Genomic DNA, 13,658 nt, shown 5'->3' on the forward strand with positions numbered 1-13,658 from the left:
GTTAAATTGTTCAAAGCCACAGGAACAGATTTCTTCCTGCAGTCATAATACTCTGAGTATCTTCAAATTGCTTCTTTCATTCGAACATAGCAGCATCACATTTTAAGAGTGTTCTATTCTAATAGACCTCATACAATTAACTTTCCTTACACCAACATCCATGTCTTATGTTAACGTTATCTATCCATCTTCCGCCCACCTGTATGTATGGTTTTATGAGTGTGTTATGATGTATGTTTATGTGAACATGGAGGCAGATGATCTAAATCAGTGTTTCCCAACCTTGACAATTTGAAGATATCTGGACTTCGACTCCCAGAATTCCCCAGCCAGCATTCGCTGGCTGGGGGATTCTGGGAGTTGAAGTCCAGATATCTTCAAGTTGCCAAGGTTGGGAAACACTGATCTAAATCATAGTTTCCCCAAATCAAGCTTCTACAAGAGATCCTGTTATCATTGTTGTACATCAAGCACACAGAGTTTCTATTAATCCATTCCATGAAATATCAATATATGTATTCCTCATCTGCTCAAGGTACAAGCCAGCCTGCTTTTTTTGTTCACTGATTGGGATGGAAATCAATCCATTCTGTTGCTTTTTTATGCAAAGCGATTAAAATGCAATGCTTACCATGAAGCATTGCTAAGTGTACTTGCCTTTTTAAACTCTCCCCACTGTCAGCCTCAGAAAAGCTCTTCTTCCAGCCACAGTGGCCTGAAAAGAGACATATGAAACCATCAGATGTTTCTTCATTGCAAATTCCAACACCACCATCACCCCCCAAAAAACCTGCAAAAGCAACAAAAGTTTAAATACAATTTAGGCGATTTGTACCGAAATCTGCAAAGAATGTTGCTGGATATAAACCACAGACAAGCCGAATGGATTCCTAATTGTTTTTCGGTTTAATTTTTTAAAAAATTGAGCTAGATAGAAGGCATGGAAAACCTTGCAAAAATCACCCCACATCCAGGGTGACCCCATGTAGCTCTCCCCTCCTTTGAGAAAGACAAATGTGTTGGTGTCAATTTTTAGAAGGGGAAGTACTACTCCACTCCAGCTGTGTCAAGCAACCTCTTATCTGGTTTTTCTATCCACCCAAAGCAACTTTCACTGTTTCCTTGGGGGGCTTTCATACCCTAATGTTTTGTCTAGAATTTACATTCTTGGCTCAGAGTGTTATTAGAAAGAATGCAGACCACACTGGTGGTTATATCACACGGTTATACTGCATTCCATCTGTTTCTCTGCTGTTGTATCCATGGTGCAATTCAAGACATGATAGGACAAAATATACTTCTTTTAGGCTCGCATCTCGGTTTCTTACCCCCACCCCTCAAATTTATCCCTCCTGACCCTCTTCCCTCCTCCAGTATCTGCTTCTCTCTCTGAGTCCCCTGTCCTTCAAATCTGGACAATAGAAACTCCAGCAATTTCACTCTTCTAAAATCATTTGATACGTTGTAGAAGGGGATTACAGTTTCATTTAGTAGACTTCATTGCTCTTAAGGACTGTGGAGGAAGGAAAGAAATTTGAAAGAGCATTGAAAGGAAGAACATTCATGCCCACAAAACATGGACATGGCCCTCTGTAACTATATAAGTGCAAGAACACTTCAGTCCTTCCATGAAAATTTGGGAATTTTGTTTCTCCTTTGAAAAAATGCTGAATACAGATTCAATCAAACGAATGAGAATGGGGATTAAAAAATAATAACAATGCGGGAGGCTTTCTCCGCCTTGCACTTCTGTAAAATAGGATTTTATCTCTGCAAAGCTGAAGCACATTTGGAACCTTCTATATTGCAGTGCTTGCTCTACATTTCCAAGCTCACCTAACAATCTACCATACTGGTGATCAGAAAAGGGGCTAGAAGGCTAAAGGCATTTAAAAATGTATTTAAATGTACCTCTGTACAATCCCAGCAACAAGTTAAGGAAAGGCCTTCAGCCCATTAATTATCTAGCTTTTCTACAGTTGCATGTTGGGAAAAACATGAACAAAAAGGTCTTGATTTTTGGAGATCCTTGAGTGAGGTGACAAGTTCTCTTTGTGATTCATAATTGTATGCGGAAAATATTGTTGTTTCCATTGCTTTATTGATGAATGGACTGGATTAGGTTTAAGGAGGGTTTATCTGCGCTTGGGCAATTAAAGCAACATTTCTAAGATTCTGGTGTCCCACTAGGCTACTGTTTACTTTAAATACTTTAACTTTCCCCCTTTCCCCCAATGTTGATGAAGAGTAAAAGCATTTTGTGATACAATACAGAAACAGTTTATAAACTATTTGGCTGAAAAGTACTACAGAACAAGCTTTAATTAATTTCCAAGGTCTATGGTCTGTCTCTGAGATCAGGCTTGTGCATCTATGAGAAAGCAAGATAGTTGAGATACTAGACTAGAAGCCAGGAAGGCTTTAGGTGTTGTCTGGATGACTTCAATCCAGTCAAAAGATTGTGGGGCAAAATAGGAGGAGGGAGCATTCTGCCTTGAATTGTATGAAATAAAAACAGGATTAAAATGTAAAATTATACTTAGTTGAGAATTGCCACATTTAATAAAAGCCTATCCAACACATTAGCCTTCTGGAAAGTCTTAGGTCCTGGCTGGGGGTTCCTGGAGGCATTGGGCCCAAGATATTAGTTGAGGGCAGTGTGTGACCTTGGTTAGGTTCCTCACCATCACTGGATTTTATATTTGGAACTTACACTGCATGCTTTCTCTCTGCGAGATGTCTCTTTCGCCCATGTTTCTAATAAATGCTCAAAGAAAATGTTTTAGGTTGAAATACTCCCGCTTAATCATAACGGGGTGGCGCAGTAGGTAGAGTGCTGTACTGCAGGCCACTGAAGCTGACTTGTAGATCTGAAGGTCAGCGGTTCAAATCTCATCACCGGCTCAAGGTTGACTTAGCCTTCCATCCTTCCGAGGTGGGTCAAATGAGGACCCGGTTTGTGGGGGCAATAGCCTAGCTCTGTTTAAAAAAGTGCCATTGCTAACATGTTGTAAGCCGCTCTGAGTCTAAGGAGAAGGGCGGCATAAAAATCGAATAAATAAAATAAATAAATAAATAAAATAAACTCCACTTTGAAGTGTAGACGCAATGAGTGATATGAAGGCAAAGTGGAAAGTGTGAAAGTATGGTAACGGTCACCATTGTTAAGCTACTTGGAGGCATAGCCTTCTTCGAGCCCCCTTCTATTCACTTGGCTGCACAGCATGGCCAAGGCTTTGAGCCTCCAACATTTGACAATGAGAATGGCAACTGGAGAAACCACGGGAGTACACTTTTCAAACCATGATCTGAGCAATGGAAATGCTTTCTGAACATTGTGCAATTAAATGGTTTTTTTTGTAGTAAGAACTTAGAATGAGAAAGTATCTCAAAGCCAAACAAAAACCAACAGCAAACTCCACCCTCCAAACCTTTGCCAGCACAAGTACAGTCCATGAAGGTCAGAGGTACTTACTCTAAAGAAGTGCTGGGTCATTGCTTAAAACATGGAGATCAAAGGTTTGTGTCTCTGTGTGAAATATGTATATTACACATTCATGTACACACACTCATATACTCCCACCAATAACTCTGTTAAATGTTTAAGATATTCCCATATGAGAGTCCGTCAAGTTTAAGAGTTTCCTCACCTTTGAAAGTTTCAGGGTAATCTCAGATCAAAGTACTATGTTCTTTTAGACCTGAACCCAAAGCCATGGCTTGACAATGCTTATGTCTGAAACTGTAGTGCAATCCTAGCTTATTATAGTCAAATATGATTTGAACAAATGACTCCTTCAAGTCATGATATGTTCACAGGACTTGAAGATTACTCTGAATCAAAGAAGCTTTATAACATGGTGTGCAAACAAGAGAAAAGTACATCAAATAAACATGTCATGTTCATGTCAGAACATGCTTTTATAATGTGTTGTCCTGTTTACATATTGTTGTGAGTGCTTCTCGACCAACTCTGGTAATGATAGATTCTGAGGGGGATGAGCCAGGCCCATCTTGGGACCCTGGGGCAGTGGTTTTGCCAGCTGATGCAGAGAGTGAGAGTGAAGGAGAAATAGACCTGGATGAACCTGAAGGACCACCAGAGGTGGCAAATATGCCAATGACAGTAGGGTCTAATTTAGAGGAAGATGAGGAGGACCATGTTGCCTGCCTTAGAAGACTAAGAAAAAGACAAGAATACTTGTATGGGAAAAGGAAGTAGTCTGTAGTTTGATAACTCTAGGGCAGTGTTGGCGAACCTATGGCATGGGTGCCACAGGTGATATGCACAGCCATATCTGCTGGCACGCGAACTATTGCCCTAGCTCAGCTCCAACGTGCATGTGTGTGCTAGCCAGCTAATTTTTGGCTTACACAGAGGCTCTAGGAGGGTATTTTTGGCTTCCAGAGAGCCTCTGGGGAGGATGGGGAGGACATTTTTACCCTCCCCTGGCTCCAGAGAAACCTTTGGAACCTGGAGAGGGTGAAACACGAGCCTACTGGGCCAATCAGAAGTTGGGAAACAGGCTGTTTACGGCCTCCAGAGGGCCTGCAAGGGGTGGAGAAAGCTGTTTTCACCCTCCTCAGTCATTGAATTATGGATGTGGCATTCATGCATGTGGGATAGCACGCGCACACACTCTTTCAGCACCCAGGGGGAAAAGGTTCACCATCACTGCTCTAGGGAATCGTTCACCACTCCCCATAGGTATTTAAAGGTGGTGCATGGGAAATTTAGGGTGGAGTTTCAATGTTTTCTAATGGAGTCAGATGATGTTTGAGGTTTCAGCCAGGTTACGCTAGTCAACTGTTATTTCGCTGCTAAAATCCTTGGAGAAAAAGTGCCCTGTCTGTGAAGATGCTGGAAAGCTGTAATTAGCTTTGATATTCGGCAGCAGCCTAGCTGCTGGACTGTTCTCTTTTAACTCTTTTCACTGAGAAACTGCCAAGATGAACTCACATGCATAAATTTGGCTGGTATAAATGACACTTGCTATATAAAAAGATTGATTTGAAATATCAGTGCGTGAATTCCTCCTTTGTTTTTAATCTGCGTAGGCTTGGAATAGAACACATATGATCCAAGCTTCTCCCTCATTTCCCTCCCAAAACATTTTAGGAGTTTGCAGTTTAACACATTGTGGGAAAAAACATGAGTTCCACCTCCAAAGGTTGCATCCCTCTTTTTTGCCCACAGGTGATGGGGCATCTGCAGGAGAACTGATCAGCAAACTATTCTCAAAAGCACCTGAAGGCAGCACAAGAAGCAATGGATGGAAACTTATCAAGGAGAGAAGTACCCTAGAACTAAGGAGAAATTTCTTGATCAGTGGAACAACTTGCCTCCAGAAGTTGTAGGTGCTCTGTTATTGGAGATTTTAAAGAAGAGATTGGACAACCATTTGTCTGAAATGATGTACAGTTTCTTGCTTGAACAGGGGGTTGGACTAGAAGACCTCAAGGTCACTTCCAACTCTGATATTCTTTTATTCCATTATAGCCATCACCTGGAGGGCCACAGGTTCCATGGAGGGCAGTTTATTTTACCAGAATCATCTAACGGAGTGAGTGGTGATCCACAAACAGCTCCATCACAATAAACACATTTGCCTCTAAGGTGCCACATGACTCTTTGTTACTTATAAAAAAAATCCATCTTGAAGACACACCCGTGACCAACTTTAATCCAAAATAAGAAGTCAGGCGCCTGGGGAGACTTCTGATTAACCTGCTTTCCCTCTAACCAGCTGGCCTGGAGGCTACAGAATGGCCAATGGTGCGGATATCAAGCTGTCTCTCCCCAAATGCCTAATTAACAGGCAGGTTTGGCTGGAGGAGAACACCATGGGAGGTAAGCGAATCTGGAAACTGGGGCCAGCAGGGGTGACAGAACTCAGTCATATATTAGCTTCAGCTCAAAATCTATCAAACTGCCTCAGTTTACATACTGATCCCTTGTGGGAGGCAGGCAGCACACATTTGCATATACACAGCCCACACCATTGTGCTGGCATCTCTTAAGAGAAGTCAGAAAAAGTAGAAACTTGTGAACTGTTAGGAAGTGCAGAAAATTATGTCAAAACTGGGAATGTAAAATGAGAAATGTACTAACGAAATGAATCTCGTGCTCTCGCTATCTAGCTAACTATTTAGCCATCTTTTGAGCTAGCATCTATTATCTGTCCATCCACCCAGCAAGCTAGCTAATATTCCCATCAAAGCACACAATATTTTGTTGCATTGTCACTTTTGATGTTTATTTATTTATTTAATTTGATTTATATGCTGCCCAACTCTTGGAGGACTCTTGGCAGCTTACCACAAAAAATGTTGAGCAAAATGTACAGCAAAAAATACAATTAATTGAACTTTGTCTCAGTGGAAAGACATCTAGAATTTAACAAATTCAGGCTAGCTGCTAGAAAGGATCAGGTGATGAAAATAGTTTTTTACTTAATGGTCTAGAGCAGTGTTTCCCAACCTTGGCAACTTGAAGATATTTGGACTTCAACTCCCAGAATTCCACAGCCAGCGAATGCTGGCTGGGGAATTCTGGGAGTTGAAGTCCAGATATCTTCAAGTTGCCAAGGTTGGGAAACACTGGTCTAGAGCAATGATATCCAACTGTGGCATCTTTAAGACGTGTGCAGTTCAACCTGCTGGCTGGGGAATTCTGGGAGTTGAAGTCCACAAGTCTTAAAGTTATCAAGATTGAACACTTCTGGACTACAGCAATGTTTCTCAACCTTGGCAACTGTAAGAGGTGTGGACTTCAAGAGTATTTTTTGCTATATTTCCGGATAGAGAAATTGATAGACTTGAAGGATATTGAGGATTGTGTGCATATGAATATTTGGGCTTTTCACGAGTGTGAGATAAGAAGAAATGGATGGAAACTAATCAAGGAAAGAAGCAACCTAGAGCTAAGGCTAAATTTCTGGACAGTTACAATAGTTCGCAGATGACACCAAGCTGGCGGGGGTAGCCAATACCCTAGAAGACAGGCTCAAATTACAGAAAGACCTAGACAGACTAACACAGTGGGCCCATACCAACGAAATGATGTTTAACATCGACAAGAGCAAAGTCCTTCACCTAGGCAGAAAAAACCCTGGACACACATACAACCTGGGAGAAACCCCTCTTAGCAGTAGCGACTGCGAAAGAGACCTCGGTGTCTTGGTGGACAACCAACTAAACATGAGCCAACAATGTGCAGCAGCAGCTAAAAAAGCCAACACAATCCTAAGCTGCATCAACAGGGGAATACACTCCAAGACCAGGGAAGTCTTAATACCACTCTACTACGCCCTGGCCCGACCACACCTGGAGTACTGTATTCAGTTCTGGTCACCACACTTCAAAAGAGACATTGAAACTCTGGAGAAAGTGCAAAAAAGAGCAACCAAGATGATTAAGGGACTAGAAACCAAGACTTACGAAGAGAGATTGAGGGAACTGGGCATGGATAGCCTAGAGAAAAGGAGGGCCAGAGCGGACATGATAGCAGTCTACAAGTATACGAGGGGATGTCACAGAGAGGAAGGGATCACTTTATTCTTCAGGGCACCAGAGGGCCGGACGAGGAACAAAGGCTGGAAGCTGACCAAAGAAAGATTCAACATGGAGATAAGGAGGAACTTCCTGACGGTCAGAGCGATCAACCAATGGAACAACCTACTTGCGGACGTTGTGAACTCCAACACTCTGGACATGTTTAAGAGAAGATTGAACTGCCATTTGACTGGTGTGCTATAGGGTTCCTGCTTGGGCAGGCTGTTGAACTCGATGGCCGTCATGGTCCCTTTCAACTCTAACAATAAATAAATAAATGAATGAATGAATGAATGAATGAATGAATGAATGAATGAATGAATGAATGAATAACCCTTAGAAGTTATGAGTGCTCCATCCTTGAAGGCTTTTAAAAAGAGATTAGACAACCATTTTTCTGCAATGGTATATGACTTCCTGCTTGAGCAAAGGGCTGGACTAGGAGACCTCCAAAGTCCCTTCCAACTCTTGTTATTCTGTTACTTTCTATGTTCTGGGAATAAAATGATGTGTGAATACATTTGAATAGCTGAGAGAATGGAGTTTGTCTGCATGTACGGGAACAAGGTGGAGGAAACCACGGTAGGAAAGTGGCTGGGGTTAAGACAGTTGCTCAATGGGAATTCTGTGCTGGGCCCATAAATAATAGAGAGTCGCCTAGTCCTATAGAAAGTGGCTTCATACTGCTTGGCTCCAGGCGAAATAAAGGGAATTCAGTGCCCCAAAGGGCCAGAACAGTGGGATTAATAACACATCAATTTTAATGCAGGGTTTTTTTTCTGCTTCATAAACAGCAAAGTGAATGTTTGAGCATCTCAGCAGGGGGTTAATGAGGACTCTGATTAGTTATTCAGATTTCCTTACACTGCCTCAATCCATCCTTCTAGAGGGAGAGGAAAGGAGGATGGGTTGGAAAAAGAAACACAGGAAAGAAATTCTTCCCACTCTCCTTCTGTTTTCTAAGCCAGTTCTGGCCATAACATGGCAAAACCGTTCAGCTCCAGAAAGTTATATATCTTGGGATGATTCAGGTTTCATGGAAAGCATATGGAGCCCTGTGCCACGGGGAACCATATCTGAGGGCACGCGAGGCGTTGTCCTATGTCAGTCCAGTGCGAATGTGTGCGCTGGCCAGCTGATTTTCGGCCCTCTAGAGCAGTGTTTTTCAACCAGTGTGCTGTGGCACACTAGTGTGCCGCGAGACATGGTCAGGTGTGCTGCGAAAAAGGAAGCTCAGCTGAGGGCGCGAAGAGCAAAACGTTGTGAGACCGGAAGCTGAGCTTCCTTCTTCGCACCTTCCTCCTTCACACCTTCCTTCTTCATGGCAGGTGAGTTTTGGGGCCCGGCGGGAGGGTGCCGGCAGCGGGAGAAGGATGGCACTGGCAGCAGCAGCACAGGGCAGTAGCTGCGGGGCGGCGGCTGTGAGCAGGAGCTCCAGGGCGGAGGCACCGGTGGCGGCGGCTGGACGTGTTGCTGGATGCCGTACATGCTGGGGCTGTGCTGGGCATGGGCGCAGGGCTGGCACTGGCCCGCTGGCTGGGCCGGGACAGAGGTGCCAGCCCCGCATCAATGCCCAGCACAGCGTCAGTATGTATGGTGTCCAGTAACATGTCCAGCTGCTGTCAGTGCCTCCACCCTGGAGCTCTCACTTGCAGCTGACCGCCCTGCTGCTGTACCGCCGCTACTGCCCGATGCCGCTGTTGCCGGCATGGTGTATGAAAGAGAAAGAGAAAGATAGCAAGAGAGAGAGAAAAAGAGAGAAAGAGAGAACAAGAGAGAGAGGGAGCAAGACACACACACAGAGAGAGAGACCAAGAGAGAGAAAAAGAGGGGGGGAGAGAAAGAGAGAGAGAAAGAAAGCAAGAGAGAGAGAGAGAGAAAGAGAGGGGGAGAGAGAAAGAGAGAGAAAAAGAGAGGGAAAGAAAGCAAGAGAGAGAGAGAGAAAGAAAGCTTGAGAGAGAGAGAGAAAGCAAGAGAGAGAGAAAGAGAGAGAAAGAGAAAGAGAGAAAGAAAGCAAGAGAGAGAGAGAGAAAGCAAGAGAGAGAGAGAAAAGGAGAGGAAGGGAGAGAGAGAGAAATGAGAGCAAAAAGGGGAGGAAAAAAGAGAAATGAGAAAATGATCGAGGCAGAGAATGAGAGGAAAGAGAAAAAAAAGAGAGAGAGAAGTGACTCTTGATTTAAAGCATATGATAAAAAGCACTCAAAGAATAAGAGAGAAAAAAAAACCCAGTCCTCACCCGGTTTTGGAAACGGTTCAAGAGTGTGTACAGACATACACACACACACACACACACAAGGTGGGGGGGAGAAGACAGGAATGGAAAAAGAGAGGAGAGTGTCATTTTGGTTGGTGGTGTGCCCCAGGGATACTGTTTTCGCTCTTCCCAAGCTTCAGGAAAGCCCTCAGGAGCCTGTGGATGGCACAAAATGGCCCACTGGCCTGTTGGGCCCGTTTTTATGCCATCCACAGGCTCCGGAAGCTTTACTGAATCCCGAGGACAGTGAAAAAACAGTGGCAGTCCAATGAGCCTATTGGAAATCTGGAGGCTTCAGAGAGATCCGCGTGCAGGAGTTAGGGGGACATCAGGGGAGTTGTGCTCACATACATGGGGTGGGGTGGGCAGGGGGATGTGCATGTCCACACATGCACAGGGGAGGGCATTGCATTATGGGTGTGGGCACGCACCCTTTTGGCACCCAAACAAAAAAAGGTTCACCATCACTGGCATATAGGATGCTCAAACTGTTCCATCATCTTTCTTTATTTCTGGCTTGCAAATAATAATTTATTAGACTTGTATGCCGCCGCTCTCCGAAGACTAATCTAAGACTTGTCAAAGCAAGGGAGATCGCAATGAGAAGCACAAAGATGCATGAAGCTGGCTTAGCAACATCTAAACCCTGTCTCTTCCTAAAGGATGATAGGTTTGCCTCAAACCTGAGTAGATCCTTGACTTCCTTACTGGAAAATTAATCCTTCAGTGTGCTTTGATTAAAACTTTGAGTTACGATGTCCAAAGAAGAGAGTTCCGTGATAAGAATTCTGTTAACAGCAACAATATTGCTGAAAAAACTGTGCCTGATGGGTGCTGAATGGGGAGAACAGATCACGAAGGAAAAGTGGCTTAACCAGAAGAAGCAGCAACCACGGGAGTTGTATACTTTCAAAGAAAGCAGAGAAGTAAACTTAGAACGATAATAAAAAATAACATGTTATACAAAAAAGGATTGTTGTGAAGGTCCCTTCCTTCCTTCGTTGCTCTCCTTCCATTCATCTCAGCAAGTTGTTCCACAACCAACAACAGAACGGTTTTTGAAATAAATAGAGTTTAGGCGCTCGGGCTCTTCAAAGTTCATTGTCTGAGTTGCAGGAGTAACATTGTTTCACCAGCCACCACAAAGTAAATAGGCGCGAACAAAGCAAACGGCTCTGGGCTACTGTTCTTATATCCCTTTGGCTTCCCGCCCAAAATAACTGACAGTAATTCAAATCTCCCGCTCAGCAAACAACCACTCAGTATCCAGTATTTAAATCCCAAGCCATTTACATATTAGTCATTGCATATTCAACAGTTTTCAACACACAGAGTGTTTTATTCAGCTTCTTGACAACAGTAGCTGTTCAAGATCTCAGGCCCAGAGAGTTCCTTTCAGTTATCTCATTCTGAGATGATGAGGATTGAACCTGAAACCTTCTGCTTGCAAAGTACGTCCTCAAATCCATCTCCATGTCTTGGCATAAGGAACAAAGATGATGTAACCAAACCAGGCTTAGTCTGGCCATAGTCTCATCCTTGTGCCATCTATGATGATCCCACACCAAGTGTTGGCAACCCAGGGCTCCAGAGCTGCATGCAGCTCTTTGGACCCCCTGTTGTGGCTCCCTGTCCCATCACTGGCTGGCCTCGCCCTCCCCTCCCTCACCTGGCCTGAGAAGATAAGGGAGATAGCAGGAATGAAGAAGCCGTTGGGGATGATTCTCTGGTGCTGGTTGAGGAACATAGGCACCCCTGGTTGAGGCTTCTTTTCAGGTGACCCTCCTCCCCCTCTCCTGGGGGAGGAGGGTCGCCCTCTCATACCCTGGCTGGCTGTGGCAGGGTCAGGAGTGTGTGCATGTGTGGGGAGACCCTCAAGTGAGTGCCAAAGTGTAGCAAAGGCATGTTCGGAGGGCGGGCGGCTGCTTGTTTAAGGAGGGTCCTGCCCTAAGGATCTGGCCTTGCCATGTCCTGGCCGTCCCACTCTCTCAGCTCTTTGGTCAAGCAGGGAGAGCGTAAACCCCAGCCTGAAGTGGCAGGAAGCGAAGGCTGTTTATTTATTTCATTTATTTATTTATTGTTTGAGTTGAAAGGGACCATGCAAGTCATCAGGTCCAACCTCCTGCCTGAGCAGGAATCCTATAGCACCCCAGCCAAATGGCAGTCCAATCTCCTCTTGAAAGTGTCCAGAGTTGGGGGAGTTTACAACATCTGCAGGCAGGTTGTTCCACTGGTTGATCACTCTGACCGTCAGGAAGTTCTTCCTTACTTCTAGGTTGAATCTCTCCTTGGTCAGCTTCCAGCCGCTGTTCCTCGTCCGGCCCTCTGGTGCTCTGGAGAATAGAGTTGCCCCTTCCTCTCTGTGGCAACCGCTCATATACCTATATACAGCTATCATGTCCCCTCTGGCCCCCCTTTTCTCTAGGCTATCCATGCCCAGTTCCCGCAATCTCTCTTCGTAGGTCTTGGTTTCAAGTCCCCTAATCATTTTGTCTTTGATCCGGCATTCTTCCCCCCTCCTCTCATGTGTGTGTGTGTGGGGGGGCATGGCCTGGCGATGGCCAGATCCTTAGGACAGGAAAGAAGTGGCCCTTTAGCTGACTCCATGCCACATTTGCACGTAAGGCAGTCTTTGCTTCCTGCCACTTCAGGCTGGAGCTCCTGCCCCACCTGCTCGGCCAAAGAGCTGCAGGTGGTAGTGGTGGAAACAGGATGGGGCATAGCAAGGCAATGGCCGGATCCTTAGGGCAGGAGAGAAGCCACGTCCAAAGACCCTCCTTAAGTGAGCATCCACCTGCCACCTGCCCTCCGCATGCACCTTTGCGCCTTGAGGAGGGTCTCCCCATGTGTGCCACAGACAGCCAGGGAGTCATGAGAAGGGGATGAGAGTCGCCCAAAGGGAAGCTGGGAGTGGTGATCATTCCTTAGCATACAGAGAGAAAACAGGAGAGAGAGGGATAAAGAGAGTGATGGGAGAAAGAGATAGATGAGAGAAGGAGAAGAAAAGAGAGAGGGAGGGAGAGAGATAGCAGCAGAAGAAAGAGAAATGGAGAGAGAGAAAGAGAGAGGGAAAATAGAGATACATTTTTCTCATAGAAAAGAAAACAGAGCCACAAAAACTGGGTAGGCTTAGCTGTGGGGGTGGGTGTCATGTGACTCAGTGGGAATGATGTTGAGTTGGCCACGCCCACCCAGGTTTTGTGGCTCTTTTCTCTGGGAAATGTGTCCAAATGGTTCTTTGAGATTTTAAGGTTGCTGACCCTTCTCCCACACCATTATCATTATTAATTCCACCCAGATGTACCACTATGTCAGTCTGACTTCATCAACTATAATGACTTATGTCTGAGGGAAAATAATTATCTCATCTTTGTTCCAGGTTCATACCAATGCTGTAATTGGAAAACATCCAAGGAAAGAGAATAGGAATGTATGCATTACAGACAAGAGAAGGCACATCTCTTAGTACTGTACATTCTAATGTACTCCAGAAATTGTCACAAGGCGGTTACCTTTTTGTTGTGTGCATTTACGTTTTTATAATGATATTGATGTTCTTAACTGTGTTTGCCACATCTAGTGTTGGCTTGTATGAGTTGAGCAGCCATATAAATTGAAATAAGTAGACTTCTGGTTGACATCACGGCAATATCAGCTGCAGGGAACGGGGTTCTACATCCCCTGTTTGTAGATTCTGAGAGGAGCAAAGTCACATTGTAGGGGCAGCAAAGCTAAAGAGGGGCTCCCTGAGAGGTTGTGCGAGAGATCACAAATCTCCTGCTGAGCCCCGGACTTTTTCCCCTCTGTGCCACTGCGAGAAGAAGTAGCCTAATGATGGCTGCCACGAAGC

The 13,658-nt window shown here is 44.7% G+C and overlaps 1 protein-coding gene across 17 annotated transcripts in view; it reads right to left on the minus strand.

Annotated features, from left to right (window-relative positions):
- PKNOX2 (PBX/knotted 1 homeobox 2) overlaps positions 1-13,658 on the minus strand; it is a 399,587-nt gene that overhangs the window by 149,619 nt on the left and 236,310 nt on the right. For 14 of the 17 annotated variants that reach the window (XM_070765952.1, XM_070765942.1, XM_070765949.1 and 11 more), the window contains one exon: positions 658-715. The exons of the other annotated variants lie outside the window; for them this stretch is intronic. The gene's annotated coding sequence lies outside the window, so the exon portion shown is untranslated. The remainder of the gene's footprint in view (positions 1-657; positions 716-13,658) is intronic. 17 annotated transcript variants of the gene reach the window in all.

The sequence above is a fragment of the Erythrolamprus reginae genome, chromosome 12 (assembly GCF_031021105.1).
Source record: "Erythrolamprus reginae isolate rEryReg1 chromosome 12, rEryReg1.hap1, whole genome shotgun sequence".
In the NCBI taxonomy this organism is placed as follows: Eukaryota; Metazoa; Chordata; class Lepidosauria; order Squamata; family Dipsadidae; genus Erythrolamprus; species Erythrolamprus reginae.